We start from the raw sequence: 19,187 nt of genomic DNA on the forward strand, positions 1-19,187 counted from the left end.
CCTGAGTTCAAATCCCAGCACCAACATAAAAATAAAAAAAAATAAATAAAATTAAAATAAAAAAACTGGCCATGGCTTTGTGAGCTCAACTTGGTGCTGTGGGGGAGTAGAAGGAAAGAGCCTCACAGAGGCTTGGTATCTACCATCCTACCTCAGGGCTCAGTAAGAGAGTGTCACTCAGAGAATGACAGAGCAGACACCTGACACTGTCATTTGCACAGCTATGTATTCTCTCTCTCTCTCTCTCTCTCTCTGTTCCTCTCTCACACATACACACACGTGCAGGAAGATATTGAACATGAAAAATTTTTAATAAAAAAATTTAAAGCATAGTCACAGAGGTGTTTGGATTTTGTGCTGAAGTTGGCGCCGTTTTAGGTGGTAAAATCTTCGAAACCAAGAGCTACTGATTTCTTCCTTAACAAATTCCTCCCATCCAGAGTGGCTGAGAATACCAGTGCTCTGATAAACAGTTTGGCAGGGTCTGGCCAAGTTGGCATCACTGTGTGTCTCTAGCTTTCCATCAACCCTGAACACAGTCATGTATACTATAATAAAGCTGAGGAGCACACAATTTAATCTTTTACTATTGTTTAGGTGATTTGGAGATCCAGCACAGATGACCTCAAGTTGATCGTCTTGATATATGAACCCACATCCTGGTTCCTCTGAGATGTCTGTATCCTGTGACAAAAAGCTACTTTCTTGATGTTGCTGGGTAGTGGATGGAGTGTTAGCAGTGTCCACAAGGTGGAGACATGTCCTAGGGAGAAGCCCTAGTTTCCTTGGCTGTCTGAAAGGAAGGTGTTTGTACTGAAAATGTTTGTACTGGCTTTGGGAAGCTCATACTTTCCGCCTGTGAGATGGGGCTTAGAGGGAGTGCAGGCGAGTAAGCACACTCCTGTGACTAGAACCCAAGACTTTTGTCCTTTCTCTCATTTTTGCTTTCTACTGTAGGAATTTTCAAACGAGAAAAGGCAGCCTAGGCTTAATGCTCTTTCTACTGGGAACATCCTAGAACACTTGCTAAGCCTGCCTCCATCTGTGAAAACACATATAGGGTTTTGCTGTGATGACAGTTAGCAGATCAACTTTACATGCCCAGTACAGGGCAAGCCACTTAATGTCTGTCTAACCTGCTTCTTTTTCTTTACACAAACTGACACAGTTGTGAGTATCAGGACTGGCCGCTTTTTCTGCTCTCCAGAGCTGGCGCACTAAGTCATTTTTGAGGCAACAGATAGAGTGGACAATGAAAGGAAGAGAAACTCCATCAAGGGTTTAAGCCCTGCCCAGCTCTTCTGAGGTCTGTGATGTCAAGCATGCCATCTAAATTCCCTAAACTCTGCAGGTACCAGATGCACATTTTAGTCTTCTAGTTAGACCTCTCTCTGAGGTTGTATCCTGTTACAGATGCTTATCTAACGAAGACACAACATTTCCACTAGGATCTAGATATCCTGTGAGCCTGCAACATCCGGGTATTTGGAAGCAATGCATTGACAAGCTGGTATCCAGCTGTTCATTTGGCTTAGGGGAAGCACAGTCTCAGCCTTGTTGTCTGGGAAATTTTCCTCAGGTTAGAAGTTCTTTGAGGAAGATGTTTGAAAAAAGTTGACAGCAAATGTATAGGAAATGTGCTATGGAAGTAAGGTCTGGTTCCTGAAAACCTGTGGCTGTGTTTTAAATGATGCTGGATCCTGGCTTGGTGTAGAAGCTGCTTTTCATGCATAGCTCTGTGTGTGTGTGCACCTGAACATGACATCACCACATCATCGTGGAGTCGAGCTAGGAGTTGTGTGGGCACAACTCTCTCTGTGGGCATTTGTCTCTCTGTGTTTATTACACTCCCATTGCTTCTATCTGATAAATCGGGCATTTGCCATAATAGAAAAGAAATTAAAGTGACAGATGAAGGAGTCTCTTAGCAAATATTGAGTCAGTGCTGTGCTCAGATTCTAAAACTTCAGAGTGCCTTGTGGCACAGAATAAAATTATAAGGGCAGACTTAGTATCCATATGTTTTGAAGGATTTTTTTTTCCTTTTCAAAGGCAGCACTGGGTTGTATAATCTTCTGAAGTATAAATATACATCCCTTCCTGGAAACACAAAACAAAACAAAACAGCCATTTAAACTTAACCTCAAAAGCTCCTGCTCTAAGAACCTTTAGTGTCTTCTGTAGCCTTTAAAAATGGCTCTGAACTGAACATAGAAAACTCAGTGGTTTACCCATCTATCTCCGTGACTTACCAGCTGTGGCCCCTCCCACAGTCTGCACTTCCCTGCCTCTGTTTGGGCCACATGTGCCATTGACAAGCTGAGTCCTGGTCTGCAGCACTCTGTGCTTGGCACATGGCACCTCTCCTTGTAGCTCCTTTCCCCAGCTAGCCTGTCTGGCTGTGCTGAAGAACACCACCCAGTAGACATGTCCGCTAGCAGAGGTCTGCTTCTGTGGTTCTGTTGGCCCTGTCTCATCGCTGAAAAATCAGGTAAGCCTTTCTCATGTAAATGTTTGAGGAATGGCTGGTGTCCCATAGCATGGACTAAGAACAATGAGACCAGAAATTCAATCCCTGTTCTACCAAATGAACTGGAACAAATTCATAATATAGAAAATTAGAAATAGAGATAATATTGAAAACTAGTGCTTGGCACCTGACAAAGAGTCAGGGGTGTTCAAGTACAGATATGCATGGAAACAAAAGCATAAATGAGCCTGCGTGTTTTCTCCATAGGAGTGTCTAGGGGGAGGATAGTACCCATCACTTTCCTAAGTGCAGGGATGAGCACATAGTAGGCATTTAATGTTTTATGACTCTTTATGGTGGCCACCCTGGCAGCACCTTGGCTTGTGAAAATTTGTCCCCATCAGCCAAAACCCCAGTGGTCCTGGTCACTGAACACCTAGAGGAAGGCAGCTTGGCCTGTGGAGTCATCTAGTGGCCAGTGGGTATGTTGGTGTGGCCCCACTGCTTTTGAGTGGCACCATCATGTTGAGGTGGTGGTACTGAGGGCCAAGAGGTTGTTCCTCAGCTGTGGCTAACCAGCATGGGAGAGAAAGCAAGGCTTCCAGCAGTCTGGTCTTCAGCAGTGATGTATGGCCTGAGTTCCCCTGCTCAGTGACAAGCAGTGGCAGGCAATATTTCATCAAAGGGGGGGTGGATTTCTTCTGGGAGACATACTTCCTTAGAAATCAAGGAGTTTGCCCCTGCTGACTGGCCTATGACTCCATCAGTACTTCAGGATGTACCTCAGACAGCCCAGGCTGATATCACCAAGTACCTTAGACTTGGGTAAATAGTAGTCCTATAATTCTTACTGTTCTAAGGCTGGAAGGTGTGGTGAGTGGGTGCGAGTGAGGCTTCTCTTTCTGGCATAGAAATGGTGCCCATGTCTTTGCACGGCAAAGGAAGAAAAAAACTTGTGTTTTTCCCTTCTCAAAAGGATGCCAGGCCCATCCTGAAATTCTGTTCGTAAGGTATCATGAAGACTAAATTACCTCCCTTCCCCAGGGTCCTATATCCTGATACCAACATAAGCATGTTTATACAGGATGTTTCTGCTTCTGGGCATCGCCTACATGAGCAATATCTTGACTTCCCCTCCTCTGTTAGGGCAAGGTCTCCTCTTGTTCTCTCAGGTTATCTGAGACTGGAAGTGTCTGTGCTAGCCATGGTAGTGCTACCTTAGAGTTACTCTGCATGTGCCTGTTACTGAGTGGCTGTGATATGTATGCACATACCCACACATAGAAGGGAGATTACAGAGGGGAACAGAACCATACCTGAACAAAACCATGCTCTGAAGAGTAAGGTCAAATCTGTCTTGAATGCTCATACACCATTATTGGTTGACACAATGGCAGTTCCACAGTAAACAGTTCATAAATGAATGAGTGCTTCAGAAGACAAGGGGGCTGGAGAGATGAGTGCAAGGTTAAGAGCACTGGCTGTTCTTCCAAAGGTCCTAAGTTCAATTCCCAGCAACCACATGGTAGCTCACAAATATCTATAATGAGGCCTGGTGCCCTCTTCTGGCATGCAGGCACAAATGCTGGCAGACTACCGTATAAATAATAAATAAATCTTAAAAAAAGAAAAAAACAAAAAACAGATGAGCCCCATTCTCTTACATGAGTATATGTCTGAAGTCAAAGCCTCTTTGAGCCTGAAGCCCCAGCCACCTGTTCTGGCTTCTTAGCTTACCTTGTGCTATCCCTGACAGCAAGAAAAAAAAAAAATAGTACAGTGTACACCAGGCCATTTGCTCAGTGGGCCAGAGCACTTGTCCTTCCCTCATTGAATGTCACAGGGCTGTTGGTTCAGATGTCTCTCACCAGGCAGCCAGCAGGGGGAATCAGTCTCTTTCATAGCTTGAAAGTCTCTTCCAGTCGCTTCTCACCACTGTATTTTTTAGGACTAGCCCCAAGAGACTTGCCAGGCTGTAGCTGCAGGCAAACTGATAGGAGAGGAAGCCTGTGTATACTATTCCTTGGAGCCTTGCAAGACAAATGACTTGTGGGGACACTGTCCTGAAAGGCCCTGCTTCAGGCAGTTTCCAAGAAGGTGTGGCAGAATCTCTGGATTTGGAAAGGATCCCGTTTGTAGGATTCTACAAAGCTCAAGAAGGTCCTTCTGCCAGCCAGCCACAGGTCTTGGAGTCATTAGGAAGACTGACCATCATGGAAAGAGAGGAGGCCTCTCTCCTGGCACCTCTGCCCTGCATGCTTACCAACCTTGGGGCTCTCTGAACCCTGTAGTGAAGGAGCTTGATGGGAATTACCCTATGTGGCCATGACTGCTTAGATAAGGCCACTGGTGAGTAAGCTAGTCTCCAGCCCCTTTCCCCTGGGACGGTGGGGCCGAGAGTTCCAACCCACTAATCACACAATTGGTTCCTCTGGCAACCAGCCCCCATCTACAAACAGTCAGCTATGCACACAGACGCAGGTATGGTGGAGAGGGGCTTATACCACCCAGGACATTCTGAGAGTCTGGGGCTCTTGCTAATAATGAGGGTATTAGGGTTTGGGTACCTGCTGGGAGTTCTAGGTTCATCACACAGTTGCAGGAGAAACAGAACGGGTTGCTAGGAAACTATACACTTTTAAGAGAGGCTGCAGTAGTTCCAGTGCCCCTAATGCACAAAGGAATGAGCCTTTATGTCACATTGTGGGCCTTTTGGTCATCTGTACAGGCTTTCCCTAGAATGTTCCGTCACGTGTAGCTGTGTACATCTTCAGGCACCACCTGTCTCATTAGCGTGCCTCCTTCAGCAGATGGATTGGGTCTGGAGTAGGTTTTCCAGCCTCCTCTCGGACAACTGGGTTTCTTTAATTCTTATAAGGCTTTATGCAAGATGAGCTAGGTCCCATTCTCCACCCCACTCTCCCGCCTCTATAGCGAGTCCTTTGCTCTGACTGCAGTCTTCTGGCTAGTTAGTACCTCCACATTAAAAGAAAAAGAAGCTGTTTAAACCGAGTGATGATCTGCTGGCTTCCTAAGCTCCTGCCAGGGCACAGTGAAGGAGACTTCCTGGTGTGGCAGGTGTCAGTAGTTCCTGTTAGCATGGAGAGCCCATGGGTGGGGCCTCTAGGAGGAGTCTAGAAACAGTGCAGCACCTCTGTGGCTTCTTGACTCTGTGGGAAAACAGTGATCTTCATCTGAGGATAATGTTGCTTGGAGTACCAGTGACAGCAGAATGGAATGACACAGGCAGAGGGTGGCTGAGTACCAGGGACCCTGTAGATCCTTCTAAGTCTCTGTGGCTCGGGTGATAAGGTACCAAGACCCAAAAACATTGAAATGTGCATACTGCCTAGGTCAGCCTGGTTTAGAGAAGTCCTCAGATTTTATCCCTTCATCCCAGCTCAACTCCAGACTTCAGATGCCAGAAGCTAGGGGGACCTCTCCTGAGAATGAGTCAGGGCTAAGGTGGGAACCTACCCAGTAGATACATGGTTAAATATGAGCATTAAATGCTCCACTGACAACCACTGTGCTGTGTCAGAAAACCTTGGTGACTGATCAGCACCTCTCGAGGCTCTCCTCCCTGGCTTTCCTCATGGCCTGCACTGTCAGCTGTTTTCACGGGCAAACATTGCCTTCCTGTCTCAGGCATCTGACAGCCTCAACAAGAGCTCCTCCGTGCCTGGTGTGATTCAGCTAGGGCCTCCAGGATTTGCCAAGGGGAATTGTACATGGGACCCACTCATCAGCACTGCAGACACTCTGCCATTTAGTAGATTTCAGTTGGCAGGTGTTTAGGAAGTACCTCAGTCCAAGCCCCGGGATGTGAATTTGTTTTCAAGGTGGATCATTTGATAATCCTTTTTGTACTAAAATTGGATCTTTGAAGCTACCGTCTAGTGTAAACCTGCAAACCATGAACTCACACTCAAAAGGAGCATTTCCACATGCAGGGAATATATCCAACCCTGGAGCTTTGGATGTGTTCTCAAAAATGGGAGCAAATGTTTATTTTGCCCTTTTTTGTGGTAACTCCAACTCCAAAGTTAAGATTTTGTATGATGTTGTTCTTAAAGTCACAGAAGCCCCCAGAAGACATGAAAAGACGGCTTCCCCTTTCGTTGTTTGTGAGCTAGTGTTCCAATGGGTCCTTGGTGTCTTCCCGTATCCTCCCCCCCCCGCCCTGTAGAGGGGAGCATTGGTCTTTAGAGCCCTTTCCTCTGCCCCATGCTTTGCAAATGAACACATGTTGAAATAAGGGGGTTGTTTAGCTCCCCCGTGTTTCTTGTTAAGCCTTCTTTGTGCTGCTCTCTTGTAGAAAACCCAGCCCATGTTAGCTTTTATTTTAAATGTGAGCCGCTGGCATTGCAAATCCCTTCCCAGTTGCTCTTGCCTGGCCAACAGCTAGAATGGCCTTGACAGATTTATGGTGACAAGGTTGGAGAATACCAAATTGAAGTGGAGATGAATATGAAGAAAAGCATCTGGATGGAGTTGGGAGTGTCTTGGCCCTGAGACAGTAAGCCCATACTGAAAGACTCAAAACAGAGGCTACGTGTGCCTAGGCTCCGATCAAGATAAGAAGTTGAAGTTTCCTTCTGAACAACCTCCCATCATGCTGTGCAGCAAACACTTCTCAGTGGGAGTCAGAGAACCTCTCAGCCATTGATAGGGAAACTGCTTCATTTTCTAAGCCTCTGTTTTCCATGTGTCTGAGTCCTTTATCCTTCTTAGAACGTTCTCTATGATGAGGCCATGCTGCTTCTTAGCACAATGACCAGACAGAACCAACAGGTACTGGAGGACGTTAGTTGATCTTAGGGAAATAGCCATGCTGTGATGGAGACATGCAAGTCCAAAGCCTCCAAAGGCAGTCCAGGGCTCAAGTCCTGGGGCTATCCATGATTCCCCCCTTGGGATCTGTCTGTTTTCAAGTCTGCAACTGCTTAGATGAGGTCTACCTAGATATCGGATCATATTCCACAATGAATGTCCAGAGACTCCTGAGTTAAGTGTGAGTCTCACTGAAGAGAGAATTTCATCACAGCTTCTAGACTAGGGTTTGACTGAATAGCTAGGTCTCGTGGCCTAACCAAGTTAACATGTACAATCAGCATTCCCAGTCTGTCACAGGCCTCATGTGGGGTCATGAAAATGAATTGTCTGAGACAGGAGATAGTTCACCTGTGTCCCAGACAAAGTGGCAGGAATTCAAAGCTAGAGGATTCTATAGGGAGTAGGACCATACTTGAGAGAATCTGTGATTCTGAGGAGTCATTGCAGCCATTCCCTGGTCCCCTGTGTTCGAGAAAGTCTCATGAGAAGCAGCGGCTTTGTTTCTTCATCTTAACTCCTGAGCTTGTGGCCAACAGACACATCGGCCTGGACACCTCTGGTGGCTGATGCCTTCTGAGACTCACACATGAAATGATACACTATGCCTAAGGAGAGGTCTTCGTAGCTGTAAGTCATGGCCACATCTTCTTGATTTGGAGATGGGAAACCGAGGGCTGTAGTTATCCCTGCTGCATGTTGGAGTCTGGCTCTCTCTTACCAGAGGAGTGTTTGTAACCAGCTGGTCATCTTTTTTGCAATTAGGAATTTCATATACTTGAGTAGGCAGGTTTAAAGGGTGAAGTCAACTCAAGTAGTCAGAAACTGGGAAGAACAGATGAGGTGCTGGTTCTGTGGGAAGGAGGAAGGCCTGCACACAGGTCTAGTGTGTCTGGTTGCCTCTGATCTGCAGGTTGGGAGGGCTCTAGGGTATTTTGGCAATACATAGGGACTGTCTTACCTCTTCAGCTGCCCAAACAGTTTTTTAAGATGCAGGCCAGTTTCATTCCCTATTTACCATTTTGTTGTTATTGTTGTTTGGGGGTTTTGGTTTGTTTCAAGACAGGGTTTCTCTGTGTAAGCCTTGCTGTCCTAGAACTCACTCTGTAGGCCAGGCTGGCCTCAAATTCAGAGGTCCTCCAGCCTCTGCCTCCTTAGTGCTGCCATTAAAGGCGTGCACCACCACCACCCAGCTCCTTGTTTACCTTTGGAGAAACTGAAGCTTAGAAGGGGCGAGTCACTTGGCTGAGTCACATGGGCAGCAATAGCTAGAACCAAGCATTCTCTGAGGCTGGACTCAAACCCTGTGCTCCCATGTCTTTGCCAGTGTGGCTTCTCACTTGAGGAGGAAGATTGTAAGGCAAGACATGGAAGGAAGAATGTGAAGCCCCTGGGAATGAGGAGCGAGCCATCTAGGGATATTCAGAAGGATGGGGCTAGGAGCACTGGGCTATTAAGAACGTTACTCGTGACAATAGTCAACTGGCCAGAGTGCAGAGAATAAATAAATATATGCAGAATGCTCAGACACAAACAGAACATCTATATCACAACCCCTCCCCAAAGCTCAGGGGCTATCACAGAAGATAAAGAAAGAGTATAAGAGACAGAGGTTGAGGAGACCCAGGCAAACCAGTGTGTTCTAGACTTGAAAGGACAGCTACATGCATGAACTCACATCAGCTGTGGTTTCCTACATAAGACCTATTCAAGATTAAGCTAGTAACCACTTCAGCATGGAGAAGGAAGAAGGCTCATGAGCCCGTACCCCTAGCTGATGAACTACTGACAGTTAATGGCTTCTGGGGGAAGAGTAGTCCGTTTTCTTTAAGGGTATACCCGTGAACCAGGTAGGTGTGGGTGGTCCCTGAGGAACAGCTGCGCTGAAGGCCCTGGGAAGACAAGGCACCGACAGCATCACACAGTGTGTCATTATTCCCATCTCAGAGACCTGAAAACTGGGCATAAGAGAAGTGGTGTGTCCCATATCACACAGCCAGTAAGGGCTACAGGCTCGAACACTCAGCCATTGAGACCCCAGCCCTGCCTCTTCTGGTGCCGCTGCCTGCTGGATGTGTCTAGTGTTTAGCACTCTCCAAAGCCTGCCCGTGCTTAGATTGCTAGCAGAATAATGAGTAAGGGAGGTAGTTGAGTGTTTGCTGGTTGAATAGTGTCAGAGTCTCTTTTGTTCTTAGTGCCAGGTCATAAAGGAGTTTAAAACAACACCTGTGTTTGTTTGGAAGATAAATGATGGCACAGGGCTCCAAGCCTGGAGCATAGCATCTACATTTATAAAAACTACATATGTATTGTGTAGAAAGCATTCAGTGAGTACTAGGTTCCAAAGAACCAAGCTCCGGCTGGCCACAGATGGAATTTTGGCGTGTTTTTTCATTGCCTAAAACACTAAGGTGACCTGCAGTGAAAGTGCAGAAGAATGTGCTGGAAATCAGAGCTGTCAGGTTGTGGGTGGGGCTGTTTGCAGAGGACTGAAACATAGGACTCCTCATCCTGAATGTCTTCACGCCTGGAACTCTGTATCTGGGAGACTGTTTGGGAGAGGGAGGTCCTTCAAAGGAAGCTCTCCCAGCTGTGAATGCAGGGTGCCCCCTTCCCATAGGAGTCACTGTGGCTTCATAGTCAAGGGGACAGAACTGGGTGTTGCCTTCTGGAAAGACAGGACTTCATAGGTCAGGCCATAGTGGGGATGCAGAGAGACCCCTGGCGGCTGATCTGACCATAAGGAAATTGGAGATTTTTGTTTGTTCATTTTGAGACAGGCTCTCATGCAGCCCAAAGTGGCCAAAAACTCGTCATATAATGGAGAATGACCTTGGACTTCTCAGCCTCATGCTGCTACCTCCTTAGTAAGGGGTAAGATTACAGGTGTAAGCCAGTAACGCCCCGGCTTGTGTGGTGCCTCCCCATGCGAAGCAAGCTCTCTGCCATCTGAATACAACCCAAGCCCCAGGATAAAGGGCTCGAGGCACGATGGACTATGAACACTGAGACCCGCTGTAGGCTTACTGCTAGGCTTACTGCCCACACACAGCCGTTATACCTCTGTGTATAGTAAATGCAGAGGTTGAAAGGGTAGTAAAGGTTACATCAAATACTTTCTAACTGTGTGGCTTATGGACTACAGCTTTGCCTCCAGCCATGTTTGAATGGTGCCTTCAGTTTATCTATTGTAGCTTTTGTTTGTGGCAGTAAACATATTAGAGCAAGTTAAAAGAGGGGAAAAAAAATCAGAGGTCCCATCCCTTAGTTTATGTTTCATAGCTGTTGTAGCTATAGCCCTCGGTGTGTTGATTGGAGGCAAACTGTGTATTTTAGAAGCCACTGTTAGCCTCATTTTTCCTCTGGAGTCTATCTTCCAGCAGAGCACTGGAGCTCCTGTTGTTGGTCTTCACCGCTATTGGCTACAGTCTGTCAAAGGAACTGTCTGGTTTGCCTGTGTGCTTGGTCACCTGGTCTGAGTAACTCCTGGCTTCATCCCTCCACTCACATAGCTCCAGCAGCTGCTTTGCTGTATAGGAAGAGAGATGTCCACATACAAGTCTGTGTTAGGTCTGTTGCATCTGAGGACACACCTGTGACAATCATCCTGGCAAAGGGAACAGCACCCCCAAAAAGGGAACATCCTTCTGAGTGCTATGATTGTACTACCATGCCCAGCTTCTGTGGTACCGGGAACAGAACCCAGATCCTTTGCAAGTGCTCCTGACTGCTGAGCTTTCTTTGCAGACTCTGTGATATATGCCTAAAGTTTTTTATGATTGTGTCAGTGTGTGAGTGTGTACCTACTTCTTCATCCCAACCTAAGGGTTCCCTTCCAATACTTTAGGATGCCTCTTGGGGGTCCCTCCTCTAGTCCCTGCTTTTACCTTTGTTGAGCCCCAGTGCAAGCAGTCAAGGACCTTGTGTCCCCAGAATGCAGACTGGCACTTAACTCATAACAGCAGCTGCCTGGAGTTATTGTTGAAAAAAATGCAACAGCCTTAAACATGAGCCATTTCGAGAATGAATGGCTACATGTAGCCCTCCTGTAGCAAGCCCTTTTCGTATGCCTGCCTTCTCCCAGGGACTCTCAGCAATCTGGTCTTTTTTACCTCAGGACCCAATCTGCAGAAGAGAAGTATCTCAGTTTCAAGTCATTCACCCCTTACTGCCTGTTCTCAGGACACTGTGGCATTTATTTCAGCTGCAATTTTGATAAAGACAAGGTAAAATTTGTGTGAAGCTTAAGCACAGCACCAGACATTTTCTTTCTGGTGTCATAGAGGCAGAGGTGGTTTCCCTGGCCTGTGTGCTGAAGCCAGAAGAGCAAGAGACACTGGGTGTCTGATCTCACCCCTGAAGACTCTAGTCATCTTCTGGAGAGAACATAGAATTCTTCAAGCCAACATACACACTTCTGTCTGTAATGTAAAGAGAACTTGTGTCTTATGACACTTTGGGAATTGGGGAGCAGATCAGAAACTTTGGAATGATGGGTGTGGCTATCCCAGAAGCTTAGCCAGAACATATTAGTGTGTGCTTGGAGGAGAGGACTCTGCATGTGCATGTAGAGGTCAGAGGATGGCCTTTGGGTGGCCTCACTTTGCTACCTGGTCTGAGACAGGGTCCCTTGGTTGTTGTGCTACCCAGCTAGCCAGCCCACAAGCATCTGGAGATGCTCCTGTCTCTGCCTTCCACTTTCCATAGTTGGGTGCTGAGATAGCAGATGCTCACCCTTCGAAGTCCAGCTTTTGTATGGATTCTTGGGGTCTGAACTCAGGCCCTCGGGTGTGTGCAGCAGGTACTTCACCCACTGAGCCACCTCTCCAGCCTAGGAATGATACTTCTGACAGTGCAAAGACTGGTCATGGTATTTCTATGGCAACCACATGTTTGTCCCCTGCGCTCTGAGTTCACCATGGCTAACCCTCCTTCGCCATGACTTCACCAGCCATTATGGATCTCCAACAGATGGGCTGTTCCAGCGTCTGGAAATCACTCTGTCTAGACCACTAGTTAACTGATATTTCAGAAGGAACTCAGGGCTCTGAAACTATTTCTACCAAGCCCTGACCTGAGGTTGAGGACCTAGCTGGATCAGCTTTAATCTAGATCCTATTAACATGGGTGGACATTGCCTCTGATTACCGAGGAGGCCAGGACCAGTTACTGAAGATTTATGCTTTCACTTATCACATCACTCTTTAACATCATGGCAACTAAATCTTAGGGAAACCGAGGCCCATCTTGCTGATTTCAGGATTTAAGGTGGCATTTCCGATAGGTTCTTCCCAGGGCAGAGTTACCATTGTGCCTTGAGTTTTAATTGCAGGTTTGGGGAAACTGACCAGAAGGAGTCCAAGGCCTTTTTTTAAGGTGTTGGATTATATTCCATGATACTAGTCTGGAGGACATGTGGCTCTTCTTATTTTTTAATTTATAGGTATTGATCTTTTGTCTGCATATGTGTCTGTGCCTAACCTACAGAGGCCAGAAGAAGATGTTGGGTCCCCTGGAACTGGAGTTAGGGACAATTGTGAGCCACCATATGGGTACTGAAAATTGAACCCAGGTCCTCTGGAATAACAGCCAGTGCTCTTAACCACTGAGCCATGCCTCCTGCCCCTCTATACATGACTCTTGCTATAAACACAGAAGAGCTCATGTGAAGACAGGTATTATTTATCTGTCAATGAAATGTGCTGTCAGTGGCAACCATGTGCTATAATAACATAAACTATTAATACAGACCAGACTTTGAAGGAGGGTGGGGCTAGGAAATTCAATACTTATTGTATAACTTTCTCATGAACCTTAAAATGCTCTGAAAATCAAAGTTTATTTCAAAAAAATAATTTCGTTTGAACCCTGCTAAGGACAGCCTACAGTCAAGAAGTGATGGCCCTGGAATGGGTATTTTTCTCTGAATTCCTGGTGATTCAGGCACATCTGAGTTGTGAGACTTCCTGGATATCAGTGTGTCTCTTCTCAGTATTTTTCATGCTGAGAGAGCTTAAAGAGGCTTTGTCTAGAGAGCAGTCTCCTGAGTGTTAGGATTCGTCTCATCTTTCTCTGGGTGGACAGAAAGCTTCCTGTTGGTGCTAGAAATACTTGCTGCAACCCACACTAACAGTTGAGCCGCAATAGAGAGAATTCAGTCATGATGAAATGATGAACAGGGCATGGAAGGAGAGGGGCTGCCTGTCCTTATTCCAAAGAGGGCAAGGTTTCTTCAGAAGAATGTGTGATAGTTCCCATTTTAAATAGGAGCTATCATGGATCATGATGAGAATTTTACACATGCCCATTTGTTTAAAAAGGAGGTGCTAAGGACATTCTGGTTATACTTCTTGGCTCTGCGTCCATTTAAGGATGCATTTCATTAGCTTTTCAAAAATTAAGACTCTTGGGCCAGAGAAATGGCTTGTTGGGTAAAGGCGCTTGTCATGTAAGCATGAGTTCAATCCCTAAACCCATGGGTGTGAGGAGGAGAGAGGCTGGGGCCATGGTCAATGGTTAATTAAGAGCAAATGTTCAGCTTCCAGCACCCACATGGCAGCTCATAGCCATCCCTAACTCCACTTCCAGGGATCCAGTGCTCTCTTCTGGCCAGGCACACATGTGATGCTCACACACTCAGAAATGCAGGGCAGCCACACACATTCAGATTTTTTTAAAGGTAAAATAGGAGAACCAACTTCACAAAGTTGTCTTCTGGCCTACACACACACACGCACGTGTACACACACACTAATAATAATAATCAGCTTCAATTCTTTTCTTTGTATTGTGTATGGCATATATACCTGTTCGTGTGTGTATATGTGCATATATTTTTAAATTTAATTTTGTGCTAGTGGATGTGTGTATATACGTATAGAGCCAGAGGTTGATAGAGCTAGCTATATTCCTTTGTTGCTATCTGTAATGTTATGGGACAAATTAAATAATGACGATTAGGCATACAACAGATCGTCTATATGAAAGAGGTTTATTAGCTGGATATAAAGAGAGGGGGAGCAGGACGTAATGGGGAGAAAGAGAGAGCGAGGGGAAAGAGAGAGAGGGGGCGCCCTGATAGAGAAAGGGGAGAAGGCCAAGAGGTCAAGAGAGAAGAGGACGGGAGCAAGAGAGACCAAGAGAGGAACCACATGGCCAGCTGATCCTTTTAAGGGGCAAGGTAACCATGCCTTCCAGGTGTGTGACGACACATGATGACATCATAGGTTACTAGGCAACCCAGAAGCAGGTTTGGTTCCAAAATCCTAACACTATCCACCTTTCTTTCTTTGCCTTTTTTTTTTTTTTTTAAATGAGACAGGGTGTGCTAGTCTTAATGTTAATTTGACACACAACTAGAGTTATCTGATAGGAGAGAACCTCAGTTAAGAAGATGTCATCATAAGAATCCAGCTTTAAGTCATTTTCTTAATTAGTGATTGATGGGGGAGGGCCCAACCTGTGGGTAGGAGGTCCTGAGTTTTATAACAAAGCGGGCTGAGCAGGCCAGGAGTCGTCAGTAAGCAGCACCCGCCATGGCCCTGGCACCAGCTCCTGCCCCCAGGTCCCTGCCCCGTCTGAGTTCTGTCCTGACTTCCCTCTATGACGAACAGCAATATGAAAGTGTGAGCCAAAGAAACTCTTTCCTCCCCAACTTACTTTTGGTCGTGGTATTTTGTCACAGCAACAGAAACCCTAACTAAGACACAGGGTCTCACTGTGTAGCTCTGATTGGGCACTTTCTATCTAGATCAAGCTAGCCTGTAGCTTCACGGAGATCCATCTGTCTCTGCCTCTCCTGTGTTGGATTAAAGGCGTCCACCACCACACCTGGCCACTTCAGTTTTTAAAACAGGCTCTCTTACTGACCTGGAACTCACTGATTCACTTAGGCTGGCTGGCCAGTGAGTGCCACTGACCTGCCTTACTCCACCTGCCAGCCCCAGTACTGGACTTACTGATTCCACAACCCCACTCCCTGCTTTTATGCCAGTGCTGGAAATCTGAACTCAGGTCCTCATGCTTGTATAATAGAAAGTCTTATCTATTGAGCCATCTCTTTTTCCCACCCCCAAATTAAAATTCTTACTATCATTTTTATCTGTATGTGGAGATCCTTGGGTAAGCTAAACTAAGCCCTCTGACAATTAGGGCTGCATAGGCTTTAGAATACAGAGCAGGCGCTATATTTTAACCACTGCAACCACTCTTGCAGGCAGTGGTTAGTGATGGCCCACGCCTGTAATCCCGGCACTCGGCAGAGGCAGGTGGATCACTGAGTTCGAGGCCAGCCACGAGTTCCAGGACATCTCCCCACTTGGATCCCTCACTCTGCCAGAAGCGTGGCAAAAATAAGATAGTGCAGTGAGGAAGTGGAGTCATCGGGTGCTGAAATCAAGGGAGCAGGTGAATGACAGTGCTGCCAGGTGCCGCGGCTGAGTCCCCACTGCAAGCAAAGGAGAGTCTCACAGCAGGGAAGCCATGACAGAGCTGTTAGCCACTCAACAGCCAGTTGTGCTGGACCCCTTTTGGCATGAAGCCCTGGAGGCCTTAGAGCCAATGCAAATGAATACAAATGTGCAAAAACGGGCCGTGGCTTCTACTGGGTTTCAAAGAGATCTGACTTCAGGAATCTCCATGATAGGTAGTGGCTTCAAAACTACTCTTGGTTCAATTTGTTTCTTAAATTTTATGTGTGGGGCAGAGAGACGGCTCAGCAGTTAGGAGCACTTCTAAAAGTCCCGAGTTCAGCAACTAGCAATCAGATGGTAGCTCACAACCGTCTCTAGTGTGATCTGATGCCATCTTCTGTCATGCAGGCATGCATACAAATAGAGCGCTTGTACACATAAACTACATAGATAAATAAATCTTTTTAAAAAATATTTTATGTGTAGCATTACTAAGATATTGCATATGTTATAAAATACACCCCCCACACACACACACACAAAGCCATAATAATCCAAAGGATGTGATTTCTCATATAGTGGTGCACAGCCTAGAACCCAGGAGGTAAATGTCGGCAGGAGGATCTCAAGTTTGGAGCCACCCTGGGCTACAGAGTGAGACCCTGCCTAAAAATAAACAAACAACAAAAGCATGCCAAGAAAGAGATGAATAGAGGAACTGTGTTTTGATGTCTGTGGGGGGTGCCGGCCAGGCTGTGCTGGGCAGAAATCACTGCTTCGAACACCACGGGGGAGCTAGCCAAAGTGTAAGGTCCGACTTGAGCCACCTGGGCAACTGCCAGCGGGTGCTGAGCTGGCTAGCCTCTTGTAAGGACTTTAATCTGTTGCAACCCCCACATCCCAACTGCGCCTTGTGTTCACCTTGTGCTCTTCTATACCTGGTTTTACCAACAGACATGAGTTAGTTCTGTGACACCTGTTTGGGGGTGGGGGAGGGTGTTGCTGAGACCCTGTGATTGTTCCTCAACCCCAAGCCTGGATTTCCCCCTGCTGTTTTGCTCCTGAGGCCTGTTGAGGCTTCATTTGATTAGCTTGGCAACCTCTTTGGAGCGCTCCCTGGAGGGCCAGGCTCTGTTGACAAGGGCCAACCAGAGTAGGCTGCAGACCTGGGTTCACTCGTGCTGGGGCCACCCTGCTTGCCTGCTTCTCTATATCCAGAGAACCAAGCTGGGCCTCTCCACCCTGCATCCTTGCCAGGAGTGAGATGGGTGTGAAGTGCAGAAAAGCCGGGGAAGGAGCTAGAGTCCTTTGAGCTGAGAACCTCCCCAGTGACCAGCTCCTGGCTAGGGTTATGTGGCCCCTGCTCAGAGCTGAGGTGGCATGGTGTGGCTACAGGTGGCTGCTCCAGGGTTCAGCAAAAAAGAGAGGAGGAAGCTAGGGATGTAAGGAGAACTCCCACATCTTCCCGGAAAGAGAAATGTTGGAAGCCTGGTGAGGTCCTGAAGAGCCAGCAGCCTCCAGGGACAGAGGAAAGCAGTGTAGAAAGGTAGGAAATGTGTCGCCTATCCCTCAGCCCCAGGAGGGTTCCCCAAATGGCTGAGGAGAGTGTGGACGCGTGTTGAAAGATTGCCTGTAAAGGGGCGGAATGAACGAGTGATTGCCAGTGTCAGTACAAGAGGTTTCTTGTAGCCGGGTGGTAGCATTTATAGTCCTAGCACTCAGAGGCAGGGGCAGGTGGATCTCTGTGAGTTTGAGGCAGGGTCCTCCCTGCCTCTGCGCTTGCATGTGCGTGTGGGTAGAGCTGTGTTACTTAGGTGGGGTCATTCATAATTCCAGTCCTGTCACCACAGGGAGACCTGAGCAAGGCACTCTGACCTTGTATTTTCTCCGGAAACTGCCCTTGGTTTTATTTCATGTCAGTCTGGAGAGCTCGTCAATGGGAAGCAATGCATTTGTATCTTTGACTAGAATTCTCTTTTATTTCATTTAAAAATAAGTAAGAATAAGCTATGAGGAGGGTAGGAGGATCACTGAGAGGATGGCAAGGTGTATTGAGTGACATGTCACACCACGTCAGCACGCTTTACTAAAAAATCTAGGGCAGAAGGGTTCTGAAAGCAAAATGTTAAGTATTTGCTTGAATTTGAGAGCCACCATTTTATAATCAGCACTAAAAAAATTGGCCTTGTTTTTTGTGACCTTAATTTTGCATTTCAGATGCTTCATCTTAAATCAGACACAGCAGCTGCCTGCCTTTGGTAAAGACCTTTGGTAAAGATCGGCATCTTCAAAGGGATTAGGCAGCTCAGCTAGGCTAGCATTCAGCTTGTCCTTCTGTGACCCAGAGGGAGGTTTATCCATTTAACTTCTAAGAGGCCCTAAGCTAAAAGGATCCTTTTACAGGTTCTTCCAGAAACTCAATTTACACCCTAATAAACTCAGAGAATCAATGTCACACTGGGCTGTAACACAGGAAAGGGCCTTGAAAGCACATGTTGTTTGGCTGCTAGAATGTGGAACTTCAGGGCTGCCCATCAGCTCAGTCCCTGCTCCCAGATCTATGCAACACCATATCTGTTGATATACCTGCTCGTGTATTTATATTGATATTGGCAAGGGATCTCACTATGCTGTAACTGTTTTAGCCCATTTGCCCATGTTCACTTCTAAACTTAAACTGATCAGAAGCTTGCAGACAAGCTGATAGGTCTTTGAAGAGAAGTAATCACCAGGCCTGATGTGATTTCCCTCCTCCTGTTTGTGCTTTCATTTCTTGCAGCTGAGAAGTCTTTCCTTTTACCAGAGTGCTCTGCTGTAAGTGCTCTCCGCTAGAGTGAGTCCATCCATACCTGTTTGATTCCTTCCCGGTCCCCTTTTACCCCTTCCTGCTCCACAAAGGTGACTGCTTTCCAGGTGAGGGACCCTGAGTTTGTGGTGCTGAGCCAGACTAGGTTGAACTGGAAAGGACATATCCCTTCCCTGAGGGTCAATCACTCAGCTGGTTTCACTAGACTCTATAGTGTTACATCACTGTATTAAAAGAAGAGAAAGGCTCTCCTTACCAACCTTGGACTCTGTGTCTAGCATGTTTGTTCCAATAGATGCTGTGAGATTCCAAAGCTTTTTCCACAGTGAGTGTCAGTTTAAGAGCTTGTTTGTAGCCAGGTGGTATTGGTGTACATCTTTAATCAATCCCAGTACTCAGGAGGCAAGGGTGAGTTTGAAACCAGCCTGCTCTATAGAGGAAGTTCCAGGACAGCTAATGCTACACGGAGAAACCCTGCCTCCAAGAAAGAAAGAAAGAGAGAGAGACAGACAGAGAAAGAAAGAAAGAAAAAAAGAAAGAGAGAAAGAGAGAGAAAAAGAAAGAAAGGAAAGATAGAAAGGAAAGGAAGAAGAAAGAAAGGAAGGAAGGAAGGAAGGAAGGAAAGAAAGAAAGAAAGAAAGAAAGAAAGAAAGAAAGAAAGAAAGAA

The 19,187-nt window shown here is 46.5% G+C and overlaps 1 protein-coding gene across 5 annotated transcripts in view; it reads left to right on the forward strand.

Annotated features, from left to right (window-relative positions):
• Positions 1–19,187, forward strand: part of Nav2 (neuron navigator 2) — a 343,708-nt gene that overhangs the window by 209,744 nt on the left and 114,777 nt on the right. The window contains exon 1 of one of the 5 annotated variants that reach the window (XM_055608370.1): positions 16,932–17,260. The exons of the other annotated variants lie outside the window; for them this stretch is intronic. The gene's annotated coding sequence lies outside the window, so the exon portion shown is untranslated. Of the gene's footprint in view, positions 1–16,931; positions 17,261–19,187 lie in introns of those variants that run through there. 5 annotated transcript variants of the gene reach the window in all.

This window comes from Psammomys obesus, unplaced genomic scaffold, assembly GCF_907164565.1.
Source record: "Psammomys obesus unplaced genomic scaffold, mPsaObe1.curated_primary_1811, whole genome shotgun sequence".
NCBI classification, from domain to species: domain Eukaryota; kingdom Metazoa; phylum Chordata; class Mammalia; order Rodentia; family Muridae; genus Psammomys; species Psammomys obesus.